Here is a 26,259-nt window from a genome sequence, read left to right as displayed (position 1 = left end):
TTAGAGTAGCTGAAATATTTCTAAGTCTGGAATCTGTTATATTTTGTTGCTGTCTTGTCTTGCTTGTATCTTGTGATGTGTAGCTCTTTTGAGGTTGGTCCAATGGAGTTAGTTGTACCCCTTGTGTTTCTCTAGCATGCTGTAAATTTTCATGCCATTTGGAGTCCTGTAGCTTAGGATTTTGCTGCTGTCAATATTGCTTCAGATCGAAAACTGCAGTTTCATGAGGTGTAATGTTCACAAAGTCTGAAATAGTGTGTGAGATGCCATTTTGTGTCTTCTTTCCCCTAGTGGTCCATGATGCCATGCTAGTTGTTGTTAGTTGTTTGTAGTAGTGCTTCTTGCCCTCTTCTGTGCCATGCCTTGCTTGAGCATATCGGAGTTGTGTAGCCGTAGTTGTGGGGCGTAGAAAATGCTATGTGGCTGATTTTGGCAGATTGTAGTGATTTCTTGTTTTGCTCGTAGTTTTTGAACCGTAGCTCCGATTTGATCGTGTCCTACATGAAACTTGCTTAGAATCTCGTGTAGTTTCATTTTATCTTGCTGGTTGTATGTTTTGAAGTGCTCGTGAGTGCCGTTGCACACATATTGCATCCATGCCATCATATCTTGCGGTGCTTGTATCTTTTGTTCCGTAGCTCCGTTGGAGATGTTCTCTATGTGTAGATTTCTTGCCATGACGCGTAGAATCACGCGAACCTATTTGTTTTGCTATTTAACAACTAATTAAATGCATTAGTTCAGATCTGGACAGAATTGCAAATTAACATGTGAGGTCGTTTCGGAGGTGCTATATGTCATTTCCGATCTCATTTAAAATGCCTAGATAAGTAGTTTAATTACGCTTCACCACTTGCATGTTTGACAACATTAATATTGTCGTGTTAATAACCGGGAGTGAACTAAATAATTAACGTGGAGTTTCGTCAATATGCAACTCGTTGCATATTGAACTTCACTTAATGTGTAGTGTTTGATTGTGTGGATTGTCATGCCATGACTTGCATGTTTTCAGCTGCTCATGCATCATATGTGTTGTGCATCGTGTGGGGAATTCCGTGTGTTGATTTGTGTTTCCGGTTTGCTTCGTCTCGATAGAGTTCCGCAGCGTGCCGGATTGTGAGGACCCGTTCGACTACGTCGGTTCGTCTGCTTCACGGAGGCATTCTTCTTCCAAGCGGGATCTCAGGGAAGATGACCATTTCCCCTGATACCATTACTATCATTGCCATGCTAGTTTATCGCTTCTATCGTTTATGTCGCGTTGCCTACCAGCTGTTAAATTCAGCCTCTCAACAATGCCATGATAACCTTCAACCTGTTCAACCTAGCAAACCACTGATTGGCTATGATACCGCTTGCTTAACCCTGTTGTTAGCGTTGCTAGTTGCAGGTGCAGATGCTTCCATGCAAAAACATGGGTTCCTTGTAATATCACCATATTAAATGTTATTCAATTTAATGCACCTATATACTTGGTAAAAGGTGGAAGGCTCGGCCTTTTCTAGCCTGGTGTTTTGTTCCACCTTTGTGTTGGGGAACGTCGCATGGGAAACAAAAATTTTCCTACGCGCACGAAGACCTATCATGGTGATGTCCATCTACGAGAGGGGATGAGTGATCTACGTACCCTTGTAGACCGAACAGCAGAAGCGTAAGTGAACGCGGTTGATGTAGTGGAACGTCCTCACGTCCCTCGATCCGCCCCGCGAACAATCCCGCGATCAGTCCCACGATCTAGTACCGAACGGACGGCACCTCCGCGTTCAGCACACGTACATCTCGACAATGATCTCGGCCTTCTTGATCCAGCAAGAGAGACGGAGAGGTAGAAGAGTTCTCCGGCAGCGTGACGGCGCTCCGGAGGTTGGTGATGACCTTGTCTCGGCAGGGCTCCGCCCGAGCTCCGCAGAAACGCGATCTAGAGGAAAAACCGTGGAGGTATGTGGTCGGGCTGCCGTGGAAAAGTCGTCTCAAATCAGCCCTAAAACCCCCATATATATAGGTGGGCGAGAGGGGACCTTGCCTTGGGGCTCAAGGAGCCCCAAGGGGGTCGGCCGAGCCAAGGGGGGAAGGTCTCCCCCCCCAAACCGAGTTGGACTTGGTTTGGTGGGTGGGAGTCCTTCCTTCCCTTCCCACCTCCTCTTTTTTTCCCTTTCTCTTTGATTTTTCTTCCAATGCGCATAGGGCCCTTTTGGGCTGTCCCACCAGCACACTAAGGGCTGGTGCGCCACCCTCAAGGCCTATGGGCTTCCCGGAACCCATTCGTCATTCCCGGTACATTCCCGGTAACTCCGAAAACCTTCCGGTAATCAAATGAGGTCATCCTATATATCAATCTTCGTTTCCGGACCATTCCGGAAACCCTCGTGACGTCCGTGATCTCATTCGGGACTCCGAACAACATTCGGTAACCAACCATATAACTCAAATACGCATAAAACAACGTCGAACCTTAAGTGTGCAGACCCTGCGGGTTCGAGAACTATGTAGACATGACCCGAGAGACTTCTCGGTCAATATCCAATAGCGGGACCTGGATGCCCATATTGGATCCTACATATTCTACGAAGATCTTATCGTTTGAACCTCAGTGCCAAGGATTCATATAATCCCGTATGTCATTCCCTTTGTCCTTCGGTATGTTACTTGCCCGAGATTCGATCGTCAGTATCCGCATACCTATTTCAATCTCGTTTATCGGCAAGTCTCTTTACTCGTTCCGTAATACAAGATCCCGCAACTTACACTAAGTCACATTGCTTGCAAGGCTTGTGTGTGATGTTGTATTACCGAGTGGGCCCCGAGATACCTCCCTGTCACACGGAGTGACAAATCCCAGTCTTGATCCAAACTAACTCAACTAACACCTTCGGAGATACCTGTAGAGCATCTTTATAGTCACCCAGTTACGTTGCGACGTTTGATACACACAAAGCATTCCTCCGGTGTCAGTGAGTTATATGATCTCATGGTCATAGGAACAAATACTTGACACGCAGAAAACAGTAGCAACAAAATGACACGATCAACATGCTACGTCTATTAGTTTGGGTCTAGTCCATCACGTGATTCTCCTAATGACGTGATCCAGTTATCAAGCAACAACACCTTGTTCATAATCATAAGACACTGACTATCTTTGATCAACTGGCTAGCCAACTAGAGGCTTGCTAGGGACATTGTTTTGTCTATGTATCCACACATGTAAATGAGTCTTCATTCAATACAATTATAGCATGGATAATAAACGGTTATCTTGATACAGGAATTATAATAATAACTATATTTATTATTGCCTCTAGGGCATAATTCCAACACTTTGCCCCCTTAGTTTCCGGCTACCGGTGTTATGTTCCATAAATGAGCGCTCCTAACACGATCGGGGTTGTTATGGGGACCCCCTTGATAATTCGTTTTAGATTAAAGCTGGTCTGGCAAGGCCCAATATTGGTACTACATTTGCCTAATCATCTAATAAAATTGCATAGGGACTTCCCGGGCCCCGATAAATTAATCAACCCCCGGGCTAGTGCTCCTCATGAGTGTTGGTCCAAAACAGAGCAGCTTCTTAACGCTACCCGGGGCAACTCGGTGTTTGGCGTGGTAACCATTGCTCATCCGTCGTGTCCTGAGAACGAGGTACGCGACTCCTATCGGGATCGTCGACACGTCGGGCGGCCTTGCTGGATTAGTTTTACCTTTGACGAGATATGTTGTGCATCGGGATTCCGATGATGCTTTGGGTAATCTCAGAGTTGAGGTTTTCCACTATGGAATCCGACTAGATCGCGAGCTTGGTGATTGAGGATTTCTATGCGGCTTGTGGTAATTTGTGATGGACTAGTTGGAGCACCCCTGCAGGGCTAAATCTTTCGAAAAGCCGTGCCCGCGGTTATGTGGCAACGTGGAAACTTTGTTTAACACTGGTTCTAGATAACTTGAAGTTAATTTAATTAAAACATGCCAACTGCGTGCGTAACCGTGACTGTCTCTTTCGTGAGTTCCTTCTCTGATCGAGGACACGGTGGGGTTATGTCTAACGTAGGTAGGTGTTCAGGATCATTCATTTGATCATTCGTACTCACGTCCGTTATGCGTAGATCTTCCCCCTCTTATTTCTTGTACTCGTAAGTTTAGCCACCAAGTAGATGCTTAGCCGCTGCTGCAACCTCACCACTTAACCTTGCCTCACCCATTAAGCTTTGCTAGTCTTGATACCTTTGGAAATGAGATTGCTGAGTCCCCTGTGGCTCACAGATTACTACAACCCCAGTTGCAGGTACATGTAAAGGTTCCTTGACGCGAGCGCGTTGTTTGTTCATTTGGAGTTGCTTCTTCTTCTTCTTCTTCATCAATCTAGGATGGGTTCCAGGCCGGCAGCCTGGGATAGCAAGGATGGACGTCGTTCTTATTTTTCTCGTTTGTTTTCGTTCTGCTCTTACTCTTGATGATTATGTAATGTACTGAAGTGACTCTGATGTAGCTTGTGGTGAGTGTAAGCCAACTCTGTATATATATATATCTTCTTTTCAGTACATGTACTTGTAATGATATCCATTCTTGCGACACGATGAGATGCGCTTCTATCCCTGACGAGGCCTTCGTGCCAAATTGAGGATAGGGTCGCATCTTGGGCGTGACAAGTTGGTATCAGAGCAGTACCGACCTAGGAGCTCCCTTGATTGATCGAACTTGGCCGAGTCGAGTCTAGTGAAAAAAATGCTTTGAGTCTAGTTATATATCGGAGAGTAGGATTCTTTTTTCTCCTCTTCTATGTTCTGGTGGGGAATCTTGACGTAATAATTTATTTCTACTCTTTTTCTCACTCAAAATTTTTGTTAGGATCACGCGGATATTTTTGGAATCTATATGATGCCGATGTGATGGAGTTCTGTCTTGGTGCCTCCTATCTGCTTTGAGTTTCAGGGGAGTTGTGCTCCAGGGGATTCTTTTGCACTTCATTATCATTCAGATTTCTTAGTATCTCAGGACGAAGGATGTTCGTAATTGCTTCAATACTAGTAGTGGCGAGATAACCCCGATGTCCCCAGTACTGGTGCAGATTGTTCGGGAGTACTGCCATACTTTGTATCGTTGTGATCACGAGGGTCTGTTGTAGATGAAGGTCCGAGATTCTGGTCGACTGTTGACGGATGTGATACAGGTGACGGGTTAGTACAGGAGTTGTGTGATATTACTCCTTGTATCCGCGTACCAGATTGCATGACCAGATATTTCGGGAATTCATAGGTGGGAATTCAAGTAGTTGCTTATAGGACAATATTCCAACAAATACATGATGTTAGGTTGGGGTTTGACATCTAGTGGATTCCTGTCCACGAAAATATCGGATGAAATCTTTCTCATGAGTTTGTTCTGGCTTGTTTCATAAGCCTCATCCTTTGTTTTGTTGAATATGGTAATTCGTGTTGCTTCGATGTGAAGTGGTGATTTTAGATCTTTTCTAAGAGGTGTTCTCATATTTTTATGACAGTATTAATTCTTTTGCTATATCAATTATCATGTCAATTCCTTTTCAACTGGAGTCATCGTATCAATTCTTTTCCAACCGGTGTGCTTCTCTTCAGTGAATTCAATCCTCTCTAATTTTTGCAGATCATTCTCTCAATCCTTTCCGGAGTTCATCTCATCTGTCTGAAGTTGTCTTTGTTTTCCCCGCCCTCCCACCCTTTTTCTTCAGTGATTCAATTTTCATCCAAGAGCTTTCTTTTCATTGTGCTTCTGCTATCTCTTCGTCCTTTCATAGCCGGTGATTCATTGTGAAGATTCTCAGGAGATTCGTATCATATTTGTTCATTCTTGTCTTCCTTACCGGTGAATTTAATTCAGTTGTCCGTGTCATCATATCCTTTTCATCCTTGTAATTCTTTCCTATGTTGGAATTTTTTATCAATCTATCTTCTTGTCGTCATTTCCCTCTATTCTATCCGGAGTGTTGAAGATGTCTCAGAGTTCTTGTTTTCAATTTTTCCAATTATTTCAAGGTGCTCAACCTCATCAAGTTTTCATTGTACCGGGGCAATCTCTCTTTCTAATCTATTGTTTCAACGGTTGTTTCTTTGAGTGGGCCCATAACCCACAGGTTCTTCCCAGGATCTTACCTGGCTCTTTAATCTTTTCCGGAGATCCTTAATTCTTTACAACTATGACGTAAGTATGATTTTCATCAGTCATATTACTTCGTCAAGATCAATTGGAATTAATTCTCATATTTGGCTCAACCTTTCATTCTTCATTATTCCGGAGTGTCTCATTATTCTTGGTGTTGTTTCTCGTCATCATTCTCAGTTTGCAAAATCTGAAGGAGTGTTTCTCTCAATCTTGGTCTATTCTCTTGGATATTCATCATTTCAGCTTCATGTTATCATCTTGAATTTGTTCCAATCATGAGAATCCATTTCTCGCTATCCGGTGGTTTTCTGAGTTGTTTTCATTCTCGATCCTCCGAAGGCCATCATTTCAGAAGACTTCTTTGTTCTCATCTTTCAGCTTTCGTTCTCTAATTCTTCTCAATTGTTGTCTATTCGTTCGTCTCTCTATTATCCGGTGCCTTGTTCAAGTTTTCTCTCAGGTGGCTCATGATCTCTTCATTCTCAGGTGTTCCCATGCATTCTTGGAATTCCCATTCAGTTGTGAATTCTTACCAGTGCTTCCTTCAATTTTGCCTCAAATGGTGCTTATCTCTCTGCCTCTTCAAGTTCTTTCAAGAATAAGTGCTACGCTAATCCGTTGCTTGTCATCAATTAAACTTGATGAAGGATAAGCATAACATAATTCTTATTCATGTTTCATAGTGATTTCAATCTTTCTTTCGGAGTGGCTCATGATATCGATTCCTTTTTCTCAAGTGTTCTTATCTTTTCTTTCCGGAGTTCCAACTTTTGTCAAGTATCTCTTTGTGAAGCTTCATCTAAATCCTGGCAAGGTCATAATCTTATTCTTTTCTACCTTGTTATCTTTGCATCGTTCATTTGTATACGGAGGTCCTTCATGGTGATTCATCAAGATTTCAATTCATTCTGAAGTGTTCTTCAAGATTCTTGTTGGAGTACCTCAAACATTCTTTCCCTTGCATTTCAGTGCATTTGTCTTCCTTTATCCTTTGAGGTGGTATTATAGCATTCTTGTTAGTGTAGGAGCCTCGAAGAGATTTCTTTTCAGGAATGAGATAATTAAACCCACCAATTCTTTGATCATGAGATATTTTCAACCCATGATTTCTTCATTGAGCTATCTTGGTTTGGGTTTCACCTAAAGCCTTTCCTATGGCTTGTTGCTATCATGGTGTTTGCCATTAATCCAAGTTCTCAATTTGTCCTCTTGGTGTAAGAAATTGTTCATGTCTTGTTTCTCCCAAGCAATCCTTAATTCTGTTAGTGGCTGGTTGTCACTTCATTAGTTTGAAAGGTTTCCATAAGCCCACTACTATCTTGTTCTTTTCGTTGTTGTTTGTCCAACAACTCCGTCCAATTCTTCTTGCAAGGATGCTTGCCAAGTTCATTGGAGTTAGTAGTTGTCATTCCTTTCTTCATTCCCTTCTTCCGTTTGAGCTAGTTCCTATTCTATTGTTTCGGAGGCATTGTGATGTTGCTCATTTGGCTCAATCTTGTTGTTCTATCAAGATCATGGCGTTCCCTTGTTCCATTTAGTTGTTTGTTGTGAATATTGTCTATTTCTTCCACCTTTTAGAATTTTTTGTCCCATTTTCCTACCGAAATGCTGCCGAAATTTTCCATGAATTCTTGCTTCTTTCTCATATCATTCCTCAACGCTTTGCAACCTTCAAGGTTCATTGTTTTCACTCGTTTGTCAAAGAAGCGACTAAGTTTTTACCTCTTGTTCTTTCTCATCCTCTCCCCCTTTCATTCTTGGACCTCGGGGCGAGATCCTCTTGTAGTGTAGGAGAGTTGTGACAGCCCGATGCCGACGTTCCCGAAGATTCCCCTCTCTTTCCGTTTTCCTCGTGTGTCTATTTTTTTATTTGTCGCATCATCATCGCATCATGCGCATTATCTGCATTGCATCGGCGTCTCCGTTGCCGCCCGTTTTCAAAACTTGCATCCGTTGTTAGTTGCCGGTTCACGTCGTTGTCCGTTCTGAGCCCGGCCGCACTCGCACGCGCCCGCGGCATCGTCATGACCTTGTTTTTATAACGTGTATAAAACTTTCTATGATTGGGTTGAGATTTGACGTGCGGTGTTATTTTAATATAGGTGGGCCGCCTATCAAGTTTCATCGCAATCGGAGTCCGTCTGGTACCTGAACGGTCGACCGTAGCGGCGCTGTATTCGGTCTACCGTCGAACGTCTGTCGGTGTTTTAAATACGTTGCCAAGCCGCCCGTTCTCCCTCTCGTCTCCGGTTATCCCCTCTACACGGCCGCGTACCCATTCCCGCGTGCGGAATCGTTCGAATCCGACCCCGCGGTTGGATCCGGAACGCGATTTCGGTTAACCTAGCCCCCCCTTTTGCCTAGAAATAGACCCCGTGCTAATTTTTCAAACTGTCCCTCCTTTGCCTCAAAAAGCGTGCAAACCCTAGGCTCTCTCTCTCTCCCCGCAGCACCTCCTCCCACCAACCGCCGGGCCCGCCCGAGCCCGCGCGTGGCCCGTCGAAGCCCATCCACCGCCGCAGCCTCCCTGCTCCCGTCGAGGCAGCCTCCTGAGCCTCCCCTCGCCTCTCCCCATCGAAGCCGCCGCAGCCAGGGCCCGGATCTGGCCGGAGCGTCGCCACCGGCGAGCAGCTCCCGAAGGCCAGGGCCGATGCATGCTCTCTCTCTCTTCCCCGCCGGTTCCTCTCCCTCTTATCTCTCTCCCTCGTTGACCTCGTAGGAGCCGAGAAGTATCTCGTCGCCGCCTTGTTCTGCACGCCCCAGCGCCGCCTTGTGCCCCGGCCGCCACCGGGAAGGGACGGATCCGGCGATCCCCGCCATGGATCCGGCTTCTCCCTCCGTTCTCCGGCCTCCCCGCCCGGTCCATGGACCTCGCCAGCGCTGCTCCTTCTCTGGAGCGAGGAGGACGACGACCTCCCGAGCGGGTCGCTTGGCCCCCAGCTGGGCCGCGCCAGGAGGCCCCGAGCCGGCCCATCAGCGCGTGGCCGCTCCCCTGTGCCAGCTCGGCCTACCGCCTTGGCTCACTGCTCCCTTCGAGGCCCAGTTCGCTCCAGTCCCTCCAACAGGCCCAGAGGCCCCCATGGTAAGCCCCGCCCCAGCACATTTTAGATATGTTGCGCCACAGTTCGGCCCACTAGGTAATTTAGGATGTTTTAGGAATTAAGTAATTCCAGATTATAGACGATTTTAGTATGCCCGTAGATTTTATTTCGTAAGTCGGATCGAGGCGTATTTTATATGGTTTTGGCGTAGAATTTTGCGTAGAATAAGAGTATCCAACTTGCATAATTGTTTGACATTGTTTTGCGTGCCGTATGCCTAGAAACACGTGCTGTCCTATTATGTTTCCGACCCGCATAATTTCTCGTGCGTGTCCGGACTGCCCGTATACCGTAGATTAAATGTCCACGTTTTAGGAATCATTTTTGCATGTATTTTAGAGTGGTCAATTGTATTTTTACGTGTAGGGATTTGCCGGTAATTTATTTTCCCGCGTATAGGTTATTTTTCTCGCATTTATGTGCGGCATTATTTTGTGTTGCAAACCCCACATATTTTATATGTTTCCCGGGTAGAAAAATCCCATGGATTTTTCTGTGCAATTAGTTTTAGCATTAGAGCAAGTTAGTTCGCGAGATATTTTGCTAAGTTGCCCTTTTGTTTAATTCGTAGGATTTATTCCGTGCCTCGTTTGAATTAGTGGTCAACTAGGGAGTTCTTCTTAGATGTTTTGTTTAGCCCCTGGTATTTTTGGTTGCAATAGAAATGCATGTTTAGGTGTGGTTTGCTTGCTCTCAAGTTGCTAGAAATAGTGTTGTTTTAGAGTAGCTGAAATATTTCCAAGTCTGGAATCTGTTATATTTTGTTGCTGTCTTGTCTTGCTTGTATATTGTGATGTGTAGCTCTTTTGAGGTTGGTCCAATGGAGTTAGTTGTACCCCTTGTGTTTCTCTAGCATGCTGTAAATTTTCATGCCATTTGGAGACCTGTAGCTTAGGATTTTGCTGCTGTCAATATTGCTTCAGATCGAAAACTGCACTTTCATGAGGTGTAATTTTCACTAAGTCTGAAATAGTGTGTGAGATGCCATTTTGTGTCTTCTTTCCCCTAGTGATCCATGATGCCATGCTAGTTGTTGTTAGTTGTTTGTAGTAGTGCTTCTTGCCCTCTTCCGTGCCATGCCTTGCTTGAGCATATCGGAGTTGTGTAGCCGTAGTTGTGGGGCGTAGAAAATGCTATGTGGCTGATTTTGGCAGATTGTAGTGATTTCTTGTTTTGCTCGTAGTTTTTGAACCGTAGCTCCGATTTGATCGTGTCCTACATGAAACTTGCTTAGAATCTCGTGTAGTTTCATTTTATCTTGCTGGTTGTATGTTTTGAAGTGCTCGTGAGCGCCGTTGCACACATATTGCATCCATGCCATCATATCTTGCGGTGCTTGTATCTTTTGTTCCATAGCTCCGTTGGAGATGTTCTCTATGTGTAGATTGCTTGCCATGATGCGTAGAATCACGTGAACCTATTTGTTTTTCTGTTTAACAACTAATTAAATGCATTAGTTCAGATCTGGACAGAATTGTAAATTAACATGTGAGATCGTTTCGGAGGTGCTATATGTCATTTCCGATCTCATTTAAAATGCCTAGATAAGTAGTTTAATTAAGATTCACCTCTTGCATGTTTGACAACATTAATATTGCCATGTTAATAACCGGGAGTGAACCAAATGATTAACGTGGAGTTTCGTCAATATGCAACTCGTTGCATATTGAACTTCACTTAATGTGTAGTGTTTGATTGTGTGGATTGTCATGTCGTGACTTGCATGTTTTCAGCTGCTCATGCATCGTATGTGTTGTGCATCGTGTGGGGAATTCCGTGTGTTGATTTGTGTTTCCGGTTTGCTTCATCTCGATAGAGTTCCGCAGCGTGCCGGATTGTGAGGACCCGTTCGACTACGTCGGTTTGTCTGCTTCACGGAGGCATTCTTCTTCCAAGAGGGATCTCAGGCAAGATGACCATTTCCCCAGATACCATTACTATCATTGCCATGCTAGTTTATCGCTTCTATCGTTTATGTCGCGTTGCCTACCAGCTGTTAAATTCAGCCTCTCAACAATGCCATGATAACCTTCAACCTGTTCAACCTAGCAAACCACTGATTGGCTATGATACCGCTTGCTTAACCCTGTTGTTAGCGTTGCTAGTTGCAGGTGCAGATGCTTCCATGCAAAAGCATGGGTTCCTTGTTATATCACCATACTAAATGTTATTCAATTTAATGCACCTATATACTTGGTAAAAGGTGGAAGGCTCGACCTTTTCTAGCCTGGTGTTTTGTTCCACCTTTGCCCCCTTAGTTTCCGGCTACCGCTGTTATGTTCCATAAATGAGCGCTCCTAACACGATCGGGGTTGTTATGGGGACCCCCTTGATAATTCGTTTTAGATTAAAGCTGGTCTGGCAAGGCCCAACATTGGTACTACATTTGCCTAATCATCTAATAAAATTGCATAGGGACTTCCCGGGCCCCGAGGATAATTTAATCAACCCCCGGGCCAGAGCTCCTCATGAGTGTTGGTCCAAAACAGAGCAGCTTATTAACGCTACCCGGGGCAAGTCGGCGTTTGGCGTGGTAACCATCGCTCATCCGTCGTGTCCTGAGAACGAGGTACGCGACTCCTATTGGGATCGTCGACACGTCGGGCGGCCTTGCTGGATTAGTTTTACCTTTGACGGGATATCTTGTGCATCGGGATTCCAGTGATGCTTTGGGTAATCTCAGAGTTGAGGTTTTCCACTAGGGAATCCGACGAGATCGCGAGCTTCGTGATTGAGGATTTCTATGCGGCTGGTGGCAATTTGTGATGGACTAGTTGGAGCACCCCTGCAGGGTTAAATCTTTCGGAAAGCCGTGCCCGCGGTTACGTGGCAACGTGGAAACTTTGTTTAACACTGATTCTAGATAATTTGAAGTTAATTTAATTAAAACATGCCAACTGCGTGCGTAACCGTGACTGTCTCTTTCGTGAGTTCCTTCTCCGATCGAGGACACGGTGGGGTTATGTCTGACGTAGGTAGGTGTTCAGGATCATTCATTTGATCATTCGTAGTCACGTCCGTTATGCGTAGATCTTCCCCCTCTTATTTCTTGTACTCGTAAGTTTAGCCACCAAATATATGCTTAGCCGTTGCTGCAACCTCACCACTTAACCTTGCCTCACCCATTAAGCTCTGCTAGTCTTGATACCTTTGGAAATGAGATTGCTGAGTCCCCTGTGGCTCACAGATTACTACAACACCAGTTGCAGGTACATGTAAAGGTTCCTTGACGCGAGCGCGTTGTTTGTTCATTTGGAGTTGCTTCTTCTTCTTCTTCTTCTTCATCGATCTAGGATGGGTTCCAGGTCGGCAGCCTGGGATAGCAAGGATGGACGTCGTTCTTATTTTTCTCGTTTGTTTTCGTCCGTAGTCGGACCCTGCTCTTACTCTGGATGATTATGTAATGTACTAAAGTGACTCTGATGTAGCTTGTGGTGAGTGTAAGCCAACTCTGTATATATATCTCTTCTTTTCAGTACATGTACTTGTAACGGTATCCATTCTTGCGACACGACGAGATGCGCTTCTATCCCTGACGAGGCCTTCGTGCCAAATTGAGGATAGGGTCGCATCTTGGGCATGACAACCATGCGGTGACCTTTCCCAGTGACAGTAGGGGCAGCAAGGCACACATCAAGTAGTTGCCATCAAGGGTAAAAATATGGGTTTTTATCATTGGTTTGAGATTATCCCTCTACATCATGTCATCTTGCTTAAGGCGTTACTCTGTTCTTATGGACTTAATAGACTAGATGCATGCTGAATAGCGGTCGACATGTGGAGTAATAGTAGTAGATGCAGAAAGTATCGGTCTACTTGTTTTGGACGTGATGCCTATAGATATAATCATTACATAGATATCGTCACGACTTTGCACGGTTCTATCAATTGCTCAACAGTAATTTGTTCACCCACCGTCTACTTGCTTTCATGAGAGAAGCCACTAGTAAACATTACGGCCCCCGGGTCTATTCACATCCATCGTTTACACCTCCGCTTTTACTTTGCTTTGTTACTTTGTTGCTTTCAGTTCTCACTTGGCAAACAATCTATAAGGGATTGACAACCCCTTCATAGCGTTGGGAGCAAGCTTTTGTGTTTGTGCAGGATCTTGTGATACTCCTCCACCGGATTGATACCTTGGTTCTTAAACTGAGGGTAATACTTACCGTTACTGTGCTACATCACCCTTTCCGCTTCAAGGGAACACCAACGCAAGGCTCCAAGGCCACGGGGGAAATCCTTTGCATACTTGCCTAGGAAGTCCCTTAAGGCGTAGTCGCGGTTGAAGGATTCCTGGTGCCGTCGACACACCTGTTTCTGGCGCCATTGGAAGGACTTTTGTGCATTAGCATAGCTAACATCAGAAGCATTTCTGGCGCCATTGCCGGGGAGGAGAAATCAAGATCTATCCAAGTAGGTCTCACAAACTCTTCTCTTGCATTTACTTTTGTTGCCAGTTGCCTCTCGTTTTCCTCTCCCCTACTTCACATTTGCCGTTTCCATTTGCCTTTCTCCTTTGCCATTTTCTTTTGCCTTTGCCGGTTTTCTTGCTTGCTTGTGTGCCATGTGCCTTCAATATGCTTGCATCTTCGCTTGCTGAAAATCTATTGATATGGATCCTCATCCACTAGCTATTCCCTTTAAGAGACCCACTATTAATTATTGAACGAATTGCTAGTGAATTGAGGACAATTGACTATATCTATGGAGTTTTGCTTAAGATGCGTGAATCTGAAAATTGTGAGGAAGAAATTCATGAAGTGATTCACGAGGGCTCCTTCACTAGTAGAAAACAGGACTACCGTTCGGCCCTGGCCAGCCCATTAGTCCCGATTCTTCAAGAACCGGGACCAATCAGTAGTAGAAAAGAGGGCTTTGGCCTGGACCCTTTAGTCCCGGCCTGCCTATGGGCCGGGACTAAAGGCCCGGACACATCGCCCCAAATCGCATTACCTCCCACGAGGCTTTGGTCCCGGCCCGTAAGGAGCCTTTAGTCCCGGTTTGTGTCCCAAACCGGAACTAAAGGGTTTGGAGGATTTAGTCCCGGTTCGTGTCTTGGACCTTTAGTCCCGGTTCGTGTCTCGAACCGGGACTAAAGGCTTTGGAGGATTTAGTCCCGGTTGGTGTCTTGAACCGGGACTAAAGGGTAGACCTTTAGTCCCGGTTCGTGACACGAACCAGGACTAAAGGTGTTCAGATTTTTTTTTTCTGTTTCTAAATTCTTGTTTGTAGTTTCTGTTTTAAATTGCTTATATCTTTTAGGATATTTAATGTTTTTGATTGATTCTTTTTGCATTAGATTCAAAATTTTGTCTAGTTTCTGTTTGTGCCATTAGTTTTCAAATTTGAATGGTTTAAATTTGCTTCAAACCCAGTTTTTGAATAACTTGAGTTTACAAATAGTTTTTAATTTAATTCTTTTTGCTCCCACTCATGTGTTAGATTGTAGTCACAGTATGATTTATTTTGTTATTTTTAGAATAATTTAAATTAGGATTTTAATTAAAGAAATATTGTTTTTCTTATATAGTTGTTTTAGTCGTTTAATTGTTAGTTTTATTATTTTTAGTTAGTTTTTCCTGTAGATTTTAACATGTTGTTGTATGGTGCATATTTAATGCACAAAAGAATCTACAGTTCAATTAATTTAAAAAAATGCCTTTGTAGCAGATGGGTTTTCGTCTACAACCTTGATACTTTGAGTTTTGTAGAAAATAAACAAAAATGATAAAATCTTCAAAAAATAAACAAAAATGATAAAATCTTAAAAAAATAAAATCCTTTGAGATGTTGTTAGGTTTTGGTGTCTAGTCGGTATAGAAATTTTGAGATATGAATTTTGACCGTTTTTGCAAAAAAAGGAAAAAAAATAAACGGCCATAACTTTTGCATGCGACGTCCAAAAAAAATTAATATATAAAAAAACTAGAAAAAATTGGTACTCGATTTCACCCGGGCTTGCCCGATGAAGTTTTCTCACATGCTCAAAATTCCAAATGGAAAAAAGTTATTTCAAAAAGAAGTTTTTTCCAAAAAAAAGAAAAATAATTTTATTTAAAAATATTAGGTTGTTTTCATTGAAATTCACTATTATTGTTACTTATTAAGTTTATTTTAATAATTGTTTGTAATTCAAAAAATTGAATCATGTGACATGACATCAAGACCCAAGTTGTTTAGGATTGATAGCTTACTATTGTCAGGAAAACAACAAGTGCACACTTGGCAACTAGGGACGATAGAACCAGAAAGTTAAGGGTGCTCGGGCTGAAGCAGTGAAAGGATGGGTGATCGTCCGGGAAGTTAGACGATTTGAAATGAGTGATCCACGCTAGAGCAGTGAGGATGGATGATTAGAGATTAATTTGTCAAATAATTCAAAGATTAGAAAATTGCAATAAAACATAAAAAATATTCAAAAATAAAATTTGAAAAAAAAATCTACCTTTTCGGGTAAAAAAACAGACGGATCCTTTAGTCCCGGTTCGTAAGTAGAACCGGGACTAAAGGTACTTCCTCCGAGGCGGCCACGTGGAGCACCTTTGGTCCCGGCTTGGAACAGGGCCAGGACTAAAGGTTAGGCCTTTAGTCCCGCCCCTTTAGTCCCGGTTGGTGAACCGGGACTAAAGCCCCTTACGAGCCGGGACTAAAGGCGCTGTCTCCACTAGTGAATGGGGGGTATTAGACCCGGTTCGTGAGCCCAGGGGGCCGGCCGGGGCCTCGTGGGCATTGGTCCCGGTTCGTGTGGAACCATTCGTCCCGGTTCGAGCCACGAACCGGGACCAATGGTCCTCGCTGTTGGCCCACAACCTTTAGTCCCGGTTCATGCCACGAACCGGGACAAATAACTTGCCTACATATATACCCACCGCCGCGGCAGAGCACTCCACAGTGCTCTATTTTTGTCGAGCCAGCGAGGGGAGGGCATTTGGGTGCTCTAGTTCACCTCCTATGCACATGAGGTGTTCGATGAAATGCCCGAGCCACACTAGTTAAGCTTTCTCCTCTCGAAACTCGACCTCCGAGCTCCATTTTCAACGAGACTTGTCTAGATTTAGTGGTCCGTCACACCCCATCCCCGACCCGTCTTCACCGCCGTCGATCGCCCGCGCCGATCTCGTCACCGACACCACCGTGGTGAGCCTCTTGTTCTTATCTTCTTTCTGAAAGAAAAAAAAATTCTGACTTCAGATAGATACTTGTCTAATTTTCTTACTTTTATTATTCCTTGTCATGATATAGTGCGATGGTTTTTGTATTCCTCCCCCGTCGGCCCTCGTCGTGTCTATGATTCAGATGTAGTATATATTATCTTTTCATAACCATTTGGTTCATTTATTGTTTACGACAATTATGATGACCAACGTGACATATATTTTTAATCTAGGAGGTATGTGAACCGGAAATTCCAACCCACCTAGAAATGCTTCTCGAGAAGTTAACTTTGGTTGAAAAAGAAAACAAATACTTGAAGGAAAAATTGAAAATAATTGAGGATAAGAATATGGAAATGGAGTTGCATGTTGCCGACGTCATTGACGATCGCAAGATGAAGATCGATGCGATGCATTTGAAGATGGATGCAATGCGCTTGAAGATGGATGAAATGCGCTTGAAGATTCAGAATATTAGAAAATATGCCATTGATAAAGAGGCTTGGTATCATTATGCTGTTGGGTCAATTGTTACCTTAATTGCGATTTTGATCGCGTTTGTTGTTGCATTTAAATGTTTTACATAGTTGTATGTTGTGGGTGAAATGATGATACCATGCCAACTTGGAACCTTTTCAGAGTTCATTTCAAATGCTTTTCAATTTCATGGTCTTATAGCTCATGATAATCAGTAAATGCATGAAAAATAACAAATGAAGTCAGAATGGATTGTAAATTGATGATGTGGCTTTGAATGGTGCATTTTGAACAGAGAAAAACTATGGAGTTCAAATAAGTTCAAAAAAATGAAATCCCTTTGTAACAGACGAGTTTCCGTATGAAACCCTGATACTTCGAAAGAGATTGTCCGTTTTGTACACGAAGTGCATCCAGTTTTTGCCGTAACCCTCTCAACTTTCTCGCACATGCTATGTGGGTGAAATGATGATACCATGCCAACTTGGAACCTTTTCAGAGTTCATTTCAAATGCTTTTCAATTTCATGGTCTTATAGCTCAAAATAATCAGTAAATGCATGAAAAATAACAAATGAAGTCAGAAAGGGTTGTAAATTGATGATGTGGCTTTGAATGGTGCATTTTGACCACACAAAAAACTATGGAGTTCAAATAAGTTCAAAAAAATAAAATCCCTTTGTAACACACGAGTTTCCGTATGAAACCCTCATACTTCAAAAGAGATTGTCCGTTTTGTACACGAAGTGCATCCAGTTTTTGCCGTAACCCTCTCAACTTTCTCGCATATGCTATGTGGGTGAAATGATGATACCATACCAACTTGGAACCTTTTCAGAGTTCATTTCAAATGCTTTTCAATTTCATGGTCTTATAGCTCATGATAATCAGTAAATGCATGAAAAATAACAAATGAAGTCAGAATGGGTTGTAAATTGATGATGTGGCTTTGAATGGTGTATTTTGAACACAGAAAAACTATGGAGTTCAAATAAGTTCAAAAAAATGAAATCCCTTTGTAGCAGACGAGTTTCCGTATGAAACCCTCATACTTCGAAAGAGATTGTCCGTTTTGTACACGAAGTGCATCCAGTTTTTGCCGTAACCCTCTCAACTTTCTCGCACATGCTATGTGGGTGAAATGATGATACATTTCCAACTTGGAACCTTTTCAGAGTTCATTTGAAATGCTTTTCAATTTCATGGTCTTATAGCTCAAAATAATCAGTAAATGCATGAAAAATAACAAATCAAGTCAGAAAGGGTTGTAAATTGATGATGTGGCTTTGAATGGTGCATTTTGAACACAAAAAAACTATGGAGTTCAAATAAGTTCAAAAAAATAAAATCCCTTGGTAACACACGAGTTTCCGTATGAAACCCTGATACTTCGAAAGAGATTGTCCGTTTTGTACACGAAGTGCATCCAGTTTTTGCCGTAACCCTCTCAACTTTCTCGCACATGCTATGTGGGTGAAATGATTATACCATACCAACTTGGAACCTTTTCAGAGTTCATTTCAAATGCTTTTCAATTTCATGGTCTTATAGCTCAAAATAATCATTAAATGAATGAAAAATAACAAACGAAGTCAGAAAGGATTGTAAATTGATGATGTGGCTTTGAATGGTGCATTTTGAACACAGAAAAACTATGGATTTCAAATAAGTTCAAAAAAATGAAATCCCTTTGTAACACACGAGTTCCCGTATGAAACCGTGATACTTCGAAAGAGATTGTCCATTTTGTACACGAAGTGCATCCAGTTTTTGCTGTAACCCTCTCAACTTTCTCGCACATGCTATGTGGGTTAAATGATGATACCATGCCAACTTGGAACCTTTTCAGAGTTCATTTCAAATGCTTTTCAATTTCATGGTCAACTTGGAACCTTTTAAGAGTTAATTTCAAATGCTTTTTTATTTCATGGTCTTATAGCTCATAATAATCAGTAAATGCATGAAAAATAACAAATGCAGTCAGAAAAGGTTGTAAATTGATGATGTGGCTTTGAATGGTGCATTTGGAACACAGAAAAACTATGGAGTTCAAATAAGTTCAAAAAAATGAAATCCCTTTGTAACACACGGGTTTCCGTATGAAACCCCGATACTTCGAAAGAGATAGTCCGTCTTGTACACGAAGTGCATCCAGTTTTTGCCATAACCCTCTCAACTTTCTCGCACATGCTATGTGGGTGAAATGATGATACCATGCCAACTTGGAACCTTTTCAGAGTTCATTTCAAATGCTTTTTAATTTCATATTCTTATAGCTCAAAATAATCATTAAATGCATGAAAAATAACAAATGAAGTCAGAAAGGGTTGTAAATTCATGATGTGGCTTTGAATGGTGCATTTTGAACACAGAAAAACTATGGAGTTCAAATAAGTTCAAAAAAATGAAATCCCTTTGTAACAGACGAGTTTCCGGGACTAAAGATCCAGTGAAACCATGTGGCGTGACGCGCAAACACGTGGCGTGCCGCATATGTTATTAGTCTCGGTTTTAGATACGAACCGGTACTAAAGGATTGCCTATATAACCCCCCTCCCACCCCTCTCCTGTGTTTTTGGGCGTTGAGGTTTGAGCATGCATGCTATGCTCTTGCCACTCTAGGTCATGCATATGAGAGAAGAAGAATGCCGGCTGTTGTTATGGGGGTCGTTCTTCCTTCTTCTCCTTGTGCTAGATATTTGTTATGCATTAGGGGAAGAAGGAATAGCGGCCATCATCTACGGTCAAAAAATTAGGTGAGGGAGTGTCCACCATATATGCGAGAAACTTTAATAGCAAAAAGAATTATCATAAAATAAAATTAATAAGTAATTATAAACAAAATAAAATAAAATAAATAAGTATTTTGTTGTAAGTAGAAACAAAACAAAATAAGCTAACTAGCACTTTGAATTTAAGTAGAAACAAAAGAAAATAAAAAAAACAATAAATGAAAGAAAAAAATAATCAGTAAATGCAACTAAAATTATCAAAGTATTTTCTCTTAAAAATCAAAAATCATTAAAAGCAAAAAGAATTTTCATAAAGAACTTGTTTTGTTAGAAACTTTAATGGCAAAAAGAATTATCATAAAATAAAATAAATAAGTAACTAGAAACAAAAAAATAGAAAAAATAAGTATTTTGTTGTAAGGAGAAACAAAACAAAATAAGCTAATTAAAAAAAATAAACAAAAAAAATAAAGCAAAAAACAAAACAAAAATAATGGAATTTAAAAAAAAATAGACGTTCCTCTCCACGTTGCAGCCGCGGCGGAGCTTATAAACAGGCTCGGAAGCCCTTCGCTTGCCAAGGTGGGACTAAAGATTCAACCGCACCACGGCTGTGGCAGGCAACCGATACCAATGCAAAAAAGAAATAAAATAAATAAAGCAAAAAAGAAAACAAAAAAAAGTGGGAAAAAATAAAATTTTTGCCACCAACTCGGCCACCCCGGCCTGAATACGACTAGAAACCCATCCATGGGCCAGGATTCAGGCCCGCAGTAGGCCCAGAAGGCCCATCAGGCAAAGCATTAGCAAGTAGGCCCGTAAGCCTATAGTGGAGAGGAGCTCGAGAGGGGTGCGACAGTGGGGCTTATAAACCACTGCGCGCCCCTCTCAACTGGCGAGGTGTGACTAAACTTTGGCCGCGACGCGGACAGCACAGGGGCCTTTGGTACCGGTTCATGGCACCAACCGGTACCAATGCCCACCCTTTAGTCCCTGTTGGTGCCACCAACCGGGACCAAAGGCTGCCCGCTTCCCGCCCTTTGGGATGCTGAAAAGTGACCTTTAGTCCCGGTTGGTGGCACCAACCGGGACTAAAGGGGGTATTGGTACCGGTTGGTGCCACGAACCGGTACCAATGGCTTTGCTATATAAGCTAGCAGTTGTGAAAATTTTGTCAGTTTCTTCGATTCCTCCGACGACGCCGCCAGGCTGCCCGATCTCGCCGTCGTCGCCCCTGCCCCCGACCACGCCGCCGTTGCCCGGCCCGACCACACCGTCGTCGCCCCTGCCCCCCGACCACGCCGCGCGCCCTCCCCGTGCCTCTACCGCGCCCCTACCCGCCCCGTCGACGCCGTCGCCGCCCTTTGCCCCGTCGATCGCCATCGCCCCTGCCCCGACCACGCCGCCCTCGCCCTACCCCGACCACGCCGCCGTCGCCGCCCTCTACACCGACGCCAGCGTCGTGCCTCTCCTTGGTCAGGCCGGCGCCGCCCACCCTGTCCTCTCCTTTGTTCATATAAATGATGATTTGTTTTTTGCATTTTTATAAAAATGTATATATGTATGTATGTTCTGTGTGCATATAAAAGTTAGATTTTTAGTACATTTGGGTACATTTTAGCTTAGTTTTATCTATATATGTTCTCTGATTTAATACATTTTAGGTTAGTTTCATTTTTAGAAAAGTTTTATATATTTAGGAAAAGAAGGAAGAGAAGGAAGAAGGAAGAAGAAGAAAAAGTTTTATATATGCAAAAGTTACATTTTTAGAAAAGTATTATATATAGCTAGGAAGATAAGAAGAAGAAGAAAAATAATGAGAGGAGAAAAAGGAAAATAAGAAGAGGAAGAAAGGAGAAGAAGAGGAGAGGAAGAAGAGGAGAAGAAGAAAGGAATATAGGAGAAAGAAGAAAAAAATTAGAAATTTTCTATTTTTTTCTTCTTTCTCCTTTATTCATTTCTTCTTCTCCTTTTTTTTCTTCTTTTTTTCTTCGATAGCTTCTCTTCTATTCCTTTCTTCTTCTCCTCTTTTTATTTCTTCTTTTGTCTTCTTATTTTTTATCGGGTATGTCGTTGTCGATATACCCCCTCCCGATCGAACTTCAACACGAGGGGGGGGGGTACCGATATACCCCCTCCCCGATAACATTATTTTCCCATGTATATGTATGTCGCGTCGTTGTCGATATAACCCCCTCCCGGATAACTTCGACATGAGGGGCGGTCTATATATATACCCACTCTCGACCATGATAACTTATACCACGGGAGCACCCCCCTCGGCCCTCTCACTCGACCAAAACTCTCGAGGACACCCAAACCCTAGAGAAAAAACGATGTTGGTCTCCTACCCCCTCCCGTCGCGCCCCTACCCGACAAACTCTCTCGAGGCCACCCAAATTTACCAAGTTAAAAGAGCGTTGTCGTCGAGGCCACTCCAAACCCTTGAAGCGTTGTGTCGAGGCCACCCCAAACCCTTGAAGCGTTGTCTAGGCCACCCCAAACCCTAGAGAAGCAGCGTCGAGGCCACTAACATGATTCCTTATTGTGATTAGCTAGCTAGTTCTATGTTTGCCACTAATATATATCCATATGTACCATGTTTGAATAATAATTGACATGTTGTAAATATTTGCAGAAACTATGGATCACTCCCGAGATGAAGAGGAAGAAGCGATGTTGGGGGAGATAATCGCACAAGGAAGTGATGTCATTGCGTCGTTTCTCAGAGACAGCGATGGTCTGGAAGGACCGGGTGAAGAAGAGGGCTATGTTCATGATGATCTGGAAGGAGCGGGTGAAGAAGAGGGCATTCATGATGATCTGGAAGGACCGGGTGAAGAAGAGGGCGTTCATGACAGCTCCGTTGACCGAACCGAGTCCGGCCAGGTATATATATATTAGTTAAGCCCGTGCTGACTAGTTAATTGATGCATTCATTGTTTTCATATGTACACATAGTAATTAACTCTCGTCTTTCTTATTTTTTCTCTAGCCCTCCGGATCGACCTCAACTTCGATAAAGAAACGAGGCCCGAAGAAAAAGTTGCGCTCGGATGAAAGGTTTGAGATCACCGCAATCGCGCGCGATGGCAAGCCGATTGAACCCATCCGGACAAGGGATGCATTTCGTGCTCAGTGTGGGGTTCTTGTTAGGGACAAGATCCCGATCAGTATCCAGCAATGGTTAAAGCCAAAGAAGGAATAACCTGAGGTGCCGACGTCTTATGTCTCCGATAAACAGAAAGACGATCTTTGGACAACGCTTAAGGAAAATTTCACCCTACGCCAGAGGAGGATCCAGAGAAGCCAGTTAATGAGGAATTGATCAAGTCTCATGCTCTTAAGAAGATGGCATAACTATTCAGGAGGTGGAAGAATGAGCTAAAAACGTTTGTCGACAAAGAAGAGACACCAGAATTCACCGGCCGGTTTGAGAAGATCAGAGATCAATGGCCCGCATTTGTGGCCCACAAGACATCGGAAAAGAGTAAGAAGATGTCAGCGACAAACAAGAAAAATGCTGTGAAGAAGAAGCATCACCATCGCACGGGGTCAGGTGGTTACCTCAAAGCCCGACCTTTGTGGGACAAGGCTGAGAATGACCTGATTGCTAAAGGGGTCGAACCAGAGACATTGAGATGGCCAGACCGTTGCCGGACTTGGTTCTTCGGGGTTGGCGGAACCTTGGACCCTGTATCAGGGGAGTGCGTTTGGACGGAAGAGCAACTGCGAATACCCATCACGAAGCTTCAGCACTATATCGCCGCAGCACAACAAGGGGCGTTCATTCCAGACAGAGAGAATGACGAGCTCACAATGGCCCTCGGGAATCCTAAGCACCCTGGACGGACACGAGGCACGCCAGGCTCCCTTCCGTGGAAGGCTGGGTTTCCGGACGCAGGTGGCTACAAAACTAGGAGAGGAGGAAGAAATCGGAGCATAGCCAACTGCAGGCGCTACACGTAAGGGTACAAGGGCTAGAGGAACGAGAAGCAGATCGCAGCAAACGACCTGCCGAAGCTTCCCGTGAAGCTACCCCGCCATCTCAGCGGAGAAGCAGCGTGGCTTCCACCGAGCAGACTCAGCAGCTGGAGCCTGTCTTCACGCGCTACCCCGTGGATGCTATCACAGAGTCTCAACATTGCCACCTTATGACGCAATGGATGACATTCAAAGTCAAGGCGGCTGTTGGCTCTGTTATACCTAATGAACCTGGCTCAACCTACCACGGCCAGCCGATTCCAGAAGGATATGCTAGGGTGATGGTGGATCAAATAACGGAAGGATTTGAGGACCTTGAGCTTGACCACCCTACGGGTGAAGGGGAGATTCGGCTGGGTTCTTCTCTGAAGACTCCATGCCTATGGCGGAAGGAGCTCATCCACCTTCCGAACTGGACGCCTCCGCCTCCTCCTCGTCCTCCGGCGAGTCAGGGCCCGCCTCCTCCTCCGCCTCCTCCTCCACCTCCTTCGGCGAGTGATCAGGGCACTCAGCCTCCTTCTCCGGCGCGTGACGGCACTTCGCCTCCTTCTCCGCCTGCGCTGGCGCGCCCGAGCAGCCAGCTGCCTCCTCCATCTCTGCCTCATCAACAAGGGCTGAAGAGACCCGCCGTCGCTCCGGCTCCTCTGGCGCGTAGTCCTTCTCCTTCGCCTGGTATGAAAGGAAAGACAGTCGCAGCCGCTCCGTCTGCTCCGACGTGTAGCAGTACAGCCAGAGGCAGACAATACAAATACGGTCCTTCTCTGAAGCCTCTAGAGAAGTTACCATACGAGAGGAGCCCAGAGGAAAACGAGAAGATCTTGGAAGCCGAAGTGAAGAACTTCTTTGAAGGGGTGAAAGCAAAAAAAACATCCACCTCCGGAGGAGAAGATAGATCCGGTAAAAGCAAAGCGTACTCTGGCTGCCCTGAAGAAACCACCAAAGTCTCCGACAAAAGGCAACTATGAGCGTATTATTACAAAGTCATTTATCAAAGCGCAGCGGTCGGGAAGTACTGTCAGTGATCAAAGGTTAGCAGAACGACGAGCTGGGAAAAAAGTTGCCCAGCTCGGCGAACAAGCGAACCAATCGTTCCCCCCGCTCAAGGTGTCAAGCGATATCGTCGCTAATCATCCGGGGATCTTGTTGCCCGGTACCAATCCTGCAGATTACCTGCCCGATGATGCAAATTTTGATTTACTGGAGGTGGACGAACACAAATACGTGTACGGGAAGCCTCTCGTCAAAGATGAAAGATCTCTAACAACGATGATGCGAAGATTCCATGATTGGTACATGAAAACTTGCAAAGAGTCTCGGGGAGTAATATTTTGGCGCTGGGAGTTAGAAAGGAGCATGACCTCGTTGGACTTGAACTGTTCATGGTTCCATTTGAGGAGTTCTTCCTGTTTTTCAATCTAAAGGCCCTCGATAAATTAATGATCACTTGCTACTGCCTGTAAGTAGTACTACTTCTGTCATTAAGTCTCTATATATATGTCAGCTCTTTCATTGCATGAATTTTTAATTATCCTCACTATATTATATGCAGATTGAAGATTGTCGAATTGAAGAAAAGACAAATCAGTGATATTGGGTTCATTAACACAAATCTCGTAGATGCATTTATGATTAAATCTCAGGCCAAAGATACCGAGGCCAACCTGCTACAATCGTTTGTATTGAATCAAAACAAAGCTATAATACTCTTCCCTTACGAATTCCAGTGAGTGTTACTGTCTTGTGCATATTCGGTTTCCCTTATTAGTCAAGGTTATAGTAATGTAATTGATGAGTTATTCATGCGTGCGCAGCTTCCACTATATTTTCCTAGAGATTAAGCTTGAGCAGGGACTAGTAACCGTCTTAGACTCGAGACGAAAAGATCCCAACGAGTATGCGGACATGACTGAAATTCTAGAGAAGTAAGTTAAATCGATCATTATCGCACCATATCGGCAACTTTGTTCATTTCCTGATATCAAGTAATTGTTTTCTTTGTCTGACAGGGTTTGGAAAAAATTCACCGCAAAAACTCCGGGACTGCCGAAGAAGCTGCAATTTAGACACCCGAAAGTAAGTACTATAGTAGCATGTTCCACACATCTCCTAGTGATTCAAGCGCTAGTTTCATCAATACCATTTAGCATGCTTGCTAACTATCAGTTTGATTGACCTCTATTTGTTGTAAAGTGGTTGTGGCAGGAACCAGGGAATGATTACTGTGGATACTACATTTGCGAGTCCATCCGCCACGTGACCTGTGAGCGGGGCTACTCTGACAAACAATATGACGTGCGTAAATAATAATATTCACAATTTTATTTTATTACCATCATTTGTGTTCAGTTTCATTTATTCATATATATGTATTGACCCCCTTCTTCAAATTAGATATATCAGATGCGGAATGAACTCCTACCAACAGATCGTATGCGAGGAATTCAAGAGGAATTGGCGGCATTCTTTCTTGATCACATGATCCCTGAAGACGGAGAATACCATGTGAACCGTAATCAGTTGAATTTTAATTAGGATATTATATTGTAAGAGATAATTATATTGTATATATGTAGCCAGTAGCGTCGGATAGATATACGAGAACTTGTTGTTCGACCAATCTCTCAGAGAAGGAGAGGTGGTCGATATCACTTCTCTTTGTATGCATATGTTCATG

This window comes from Hordeum vulgare, chromosome 3H (assembly GCF_904849725.1).
Source record: "Hordeum vulgare subsp. vulgare chromosome 3H, MorexV3_pseudomolecules_assembly, whole genome shotgun sequence".
NCBI classification, from domain to species: Eukaryota; Viridiplantae; Streptophyta; class Magnoliopsida; order Poales; family Poaceae; genus Hordeum; species Hordeum vulgare.
The sequence above is the reverse complement of the archived record's forward strand: the minus strand, read 5'-3'. Positions refer to the sequence as shown.